At 40.2% G+C, this 5,963-nt stretch overlaps 1 long non-coding RNA gene across 2 annotated transcripts in view; it reads left to right on the forward strand.

The window, feature by feature from the left end:
- Window positions 1–509: 509 nt before the first annotated feature.
- LOC116089114 overlaps window positions 510–5,963 on the forward strand; it is a 39,197-nt gene continuing 33,743 nt past the window's right edge. For both annotated transcript variants that reach the window (XR_004118162.1, XR_004118161.1), the window contains exons 1-2: window positions 510–589; window positions 1,867–2,010. This is a non-coding gene — a long non-coding RNA (uncharacterized LOC116089114). The remainder of the gene's footprint in view (window positions 590–1,866; window positions 2,011–5,963) is intronic.

Here is a 5,963-nt window from a genome sequence, read left to right on the forward strand (position 1 = left end):
TGTGTGTGTGTGTATGTGTGTGTGTGTGGTTTTCTCTCAAGCATGAGAATGCTTTAACTTCTTTTTAAAAGACCCTTTCTCTGAGTTCTGAAGTCCACTTCTTTTTGTGGAAATTCTAGTGGTTAACAAGTTGCCTGTGGTCCTTTGCCAACTAATAGATTGAGAGCTTTCTTCTTTAAAAGAGAAAAAAATCATCTATGCAGCTGTGCCTCCACCTCAGCCCTCAGAACGGACTGGGAGGTCAGCCTGGAAAACAGCCAATGTTTCTGCACTAGCTGACTCAGCTGAGGTAATGTAGGTGGGCCTTCACACACAACAGGGGAATCTGAGAACAAAATTATCTTAGCAGTGAAACTGTAAATAAACCAGCATTCTCTGCAGGAGCCTGGCAAGTGTAGCAGCTGCCTCCTGCTCCTATCTCTATACTCCCTGCAATTATGACCCGCAACCTCAAACTGTGACTCAATAAACACTTCCTTCCTTAAACCGCTTCTGTCAAGTATTCCATCGCAGCAATTTGGAAAACAACTAATATGTCTGACTGTGGGAATCAATGTTAAATATGGATACTATATGAACGAAAGAGAAGGTAGGAGGAAAACCTGCTTTTGAAATCTTCTGACAAACCTGAAAATTAGAGATTTCCCAAAAGGGACTTAGATGAGCAATGATAACAACCTGGTTTTGGTAAATTTAGAGTTTCTCACGTTAGTGTGTTAAAAGAAATGAATGTCCACACATATTAACACACTTCTTTGTGCTCCGCATCTTTCCAGGTGTTTAGGAAACACAGGTGGCACGGGAAACTTAGGTAGTGTCCTAACAATCTAATAGGGACAGGTTAACATCATGGAGAGGACAGCAAGGGTTAGAAAACCAAGGTAAAAGTGCAGTCTAAATACCTGTCCGTACACCCACAGCTAAACGCAGCTCCTGCCACCCACCACAGAAGCTTCCTTCTGTAGTAAACACCATTAAAGAAATCCACAGTCAAAATGCAGACAACTGACCATGGGTGCCAGCCCTAAGTAATACATCTTACCATGACCAGCCCTAAGTAACACATCTTACCATGACCAGCCCTAAGTAATACATCTACACCACACGTGCCATACCTAAGCTTCAGTGGGGCAAAAAGACTGAGAACCAGAGTTCACAGGCTTTCTGTGGAGAGAGGCTGTCGTCTGTGCGTGGCAGGAGGCTGTACCTGGGAAATCTTGATGATACTGCTGCCTAAGGAAGACCGGAGCAGTAACAGCAGCCATTCCCCTGTCAGGGTGGATATGGAAAACCTCACAAGGCCCCACCACCAGATGAAGAGCTTGAGGTACTCAATGGCTTCTGAGAGAGGGAGAAGCAGTCACCTTCAGGGTCTAGCAAATAGCCCACCTTAATTTCTTTTCTAGACCATTTGCTCAACTCTAAACATGTATACAAGCAATACTAAATAAACTCAGCAGGTGGTATTTGTAGATGCACATGTGATTACATATATGCACACACACACATGCACACATATATAGGCATATAGGTAATGAAATTACTCAAAGATAAGAGGCCACAAATTTGATGAGTCAGAGAGACACAGAAGAAATTGACGGGAGGAGAGCAGGGGCAAATGATATAAAGTACTCATGTATAAAATTTGCAGAAATTAAATAATTTTTTTAAAAAAGAATAAAAAGAATATCCAAATAATGCTAACATCTGCTGTCCATAGTAGCCCGCCCCATAGGCCACCTACTATGGCTTTTCCCAATATGAATGGGTGACTGGGCTTGGGAGTCTGATTTTCCCAGAGTGGAACCAAATCACTTTCCTATTTGCCTCCTACTGCCTAACTGACATGGAACAATTTTCCCACAGGTTGACACAAGAAACAAAAATGAAAATTGCAGTAGAGAGGCACTGGACTGTAAAATGCAGTAAACTTGTAAGTGACAGCTCTAGAGCGGTACTTAAGCCTGCGGAGGACTGCTTACTACAGGATAATACTGTAAGAGGTCTGAGGTCCGTGAAATTCCCCTTTCTGTGTATGACCTTTAGCAAGTACAGGAGATGGGAGAAAGATGCTTACCAACCCTGACCCACCTATGGAGCACTCTCCATTAACTGGCTCTGGTGCTCAGCACAGGGTGAAAATCCAAGTCCTAAGTATGTAAATGTTAGCTTCCCGTTTCCGAGTCAGAATTTTGAAGGGATCATGAGAGAATCTTATAAACAATTAACCACAGGATTTCTGACAGTTTAACGAAGACTTGGTGATTAAGGGTCTCTAATGCACTTTAGAACATCTAAGTTAGGCAAGCCACATGAAACTGCAAACATTTCAGTTTGTCACGTGTATAGTTATTTATGTGCAGAGTAGGGAGCAGTAACGAAAGCAGGGCTACTCAGATGGGGACACATGGAGCAGAGCCATACTTCTCACTATGCTTTTGGTTGATGGCATGTCAAGAAATGTAGCAGCACACGTGTGCATGTCCCTCCCTGGAGAAATGTAGCAGCACATGTGTACATGTTCCTCCCTGGAGAAATGTGGTAGCACACGCTTGCATGTCCCTCCCTGGAGAAATGTGGCAGCACATGCTTGCATATTCCTCACTGAAGGTCTTACTGTCATCAGTTGTGAAACTTGTGTTACAGAGAATGCCCGATCAACAAAGCCACCAGCATTTGGTTTTAGTTTTCTTGGTGTTGGTTTTTGTGTGTATGTGTTTTGTTTTGTTTTTATTTTTAAAAAGCTTCTGCACAGTATATTTTGATTGCTTTTGTCCCTTTCAACTCCTCTCATATTGTCTCCACTCCCTACTCACCTAAAATCATGTTTTCCCTCTCGCTTAATATACATATATATATGTATGTATATATATATATACATATACATATATGTGTGTGTGTATAAATATATGTATCAAAACAAACAAACAACAATAAAAATGAAAAGACCAAAAAATGTCAAAATAAAATAAAGGAACGATAAAAGCCCATAACAACTAACCAACCAGCCATAGAGTTCCTTTTGTGTTTGCCAAAACTTCTGCAGTGGAGAGTTATTGGTATGCCCAGTGACAAAGTCTGTGACAAAGTGCTGTAAGAGAAGCACCAGATATTAGGACCATGCTCCTGTAAGATAATATGACAGTTTGATGCTGCAGAGTAAAGGAAAGAAGGCACAAGAGGTCAATGCTGTCATTGGTAATATTCCTGTTTCTTAATTGTCTCAGTTTGTGCGCTGTTAAAACCTGGCCCCAAGTGGATCTGGGCTAAGGTCTGATGGCAGAGGCACTGTGTTCTTCATGCGTCACCTCAGGAACACCAGAGGTAGGGATATTGCCTCCTGCACCTTTGTGGACGTCCTTTTCCCCTATAGTTCTACAAGGTGAAGTGAAAAGTGCTTTGGGATGCTTTCAATGTTAACAAGAACCTAATCAAAGCAAGATCATGCCCAAGGGCTGACCAGGTTGCTTGCATCAAAAAAAAAAAAAAAAAAAAATGGTGGCATCCTTTGTACAAGAGGTTTTAGTTTCATTATTTCTGTTTCTAAGCCACACTGTCTATACCAAATTCTCATCAAGGGCCAGGCAAGGACTCTGTAGGTATGAATGCTAGCTCATTTCCTTTTCTGTGTGTCTCTTTGTATAGTTCTCTCACTGTGGAATTCTACTCTTGGATACAAGGCAGTCTCTGAGTATCACTGCCTACTTTAGATTTGAGCTCGCACATTACTCATGCTTTATTTTTTTTTCTCCAAAATATAAGTAGATTTTCCCCCAAATTATACAGCAGGAAGTCTTTTCAGTTGCCTTAAAGGAAGACAGTTATTTTCATACAGCAAAGTAATGCAAACACTATGAGCCTGCAATATAACACACAATTGTTAACAATCAAGTTTCTTTACCACAGCGGTGAGAAATAGGCTGCTGTCATTTTCTAGTTCTCAGTCTCTATGTGATAATAGCAGCAGTGTTATCTTGAAGCTATATGAAAGAAAATTTCCACTTCTTCCAGATCACAGCATAAAGGTAAGACAAAGGAGAAATCGGTGCCTATTACATGCAACATGTGCTCCCATTCACTTAAGGACAGATTTGTTGTGTTTATGGAGGTGAAGAGCACATTTTTTTCTCTAAGGAGAGCCCTGCATTTCTTCTGTCTCATATATAAAAAGTCAGTAGACAAGATCCTATGTTAGCATACCCCACTCTCCCTGATAATGTAAACAAAAGCAAAAACCCTAACTTTTATTATGCAATGGAAAATGGACATTCCAATCTACATCACCATCAATCATCATCATCATCACCATTACTTAATCTTTTACTGTCCAGTCACCATCCCCTCTTGGTCCACTCCCAGACAGCTCCCCATCCCATCTCTCCTCTCCCATCTCCAAGAGGATCTCCTGACCCCCCACCCACCAGAATACCCCACTCCCTGGGTCCTCAAGTCTCTTGAGGGAGGGTTAGGTGTGTCTTCTCTCACTGAGACCAGACCTGGCGGTCCTCTGCTGTATATGTGTCAGATGCCTGTTCTTATTGCAGCTTTGACAGCTTTAGAAATCTTTGTTTACAAAGCTGAATTGATAGACAACAAGAAAAGCCAATTCTCATCTGCTGTAAAGCACTTAAATTCTTCTGAAGGAACTAGGTGTCTCCCTATTTTTTTTTCAGACTTTAATTCTGATTAATGCTGGGATAAAAGAGAAAGGGCAGAGTTTTTGCATCCTGTTGTTCTCAGAACTCGTTCACATACCCAGACATCAGTGGGTATTTCAAGTTAATTTTGCTTGTGTGGATTTCACTACTGGCATTGAGATTGTTAAAGAAAGAAGGAAACATTTTGATGTATTCATTAATTTTTCTAATTTTGATAAAATATGGACAATGATAGTATAGCAAAATTTACCATGTTAAATTTTAAACATGTAATCCAATGTTTATAATACATATAAGTGATTTTCTTTTTAAAATTACAAAAAGATTCTTAAAAGTGATGGTTAGGAGTATAATAAATAATAATAATCAGAATACTTGATATGCTTTGATGAAAATTACTATTTTATTTTAAATTATCATTGCTTTACATATTTGTATATAATTTCAGTGTCTGGCTTGAAAGAAACCAGTTATATTCTATTACTGTTTCTGCACTAAAGGAATATGCTATTTGAAATTTTGGCTGTATATAGATATATAACTAGAAAATAAGTATTTTAATTGTTGCTTATAATAATTGTGGATTTTTCATGTAGCCTACAAGGTTTTTTTTTATTAGATGTCATGATTTCTCCTTTCTCAGTTTCCTCTCAAACAAACAAAACAAACAAACAAAAAAAAACAGACCAAAAAAAAAAAAACCCTAAAAACAACAAGAACAAACCCCTGTCACCCCACCCCTCCCACTTTTTGGCCCTGCCATTCCCCTACACTGGGGCACAGAACCTTCACAGAGCCAAGGGCCTCTCCTCCCATTGATGCTCAACTTTGCAATCCTCTACTATACACATCCTGCCTGAACAATCAGTCCCACCATGTATAGTCCTTGGTTGGTGGTTGAGTCCCTGGGAGCTCTGAGGGTACTAGTTAGTTCATATTGTTGTTCGTCCTAAGGGGCTGCAAACCCTTCAGCTCCTTTGGTCCTTTCTCTAACTCCTTCATTGGGGACCCTGTACTCAGTTCAATGGATGGCTGTGAGCCTCTACATCTGTATTAGTCAGATACTGTTGAGCCTCTCAGGAGATAGCTATATCAGGCTGGCTTGTCCTTCCTTCAGTCTCTGCTCCATAGTTAGTCTCTGCAACTACATCTGTGGGTATTTTGTTCCCCCTTTTAAGGAGGAATGAAATGTCCACATTTTGGTCTTTTTTTCTTCTTGAGTTTCTTGTGGTTTTTAGGTTGTTCTTCCTGTATTCCAAACTTCTGGGCTAATAACCACTTATCAGAGAGTGTATACCATGTGTG

Source organism: Mastomys coucha, unplaced genomic scaffold (genome assembly GCF_008632895.1).
Source record: "Mastomys coucha isolate ucsf_1 unplaced genomic scaffold, UCSF_Mcou_1 pScaffold14, whole genome shotgun sequence".
In the NCBI taxonomy this organism is placed as follows: domain Eukaryota; kingdom Metazoa; phylum Chordata; class Mammalia; order Rodentia; family Muridae; genus Mastomys; species Mastomys coucha.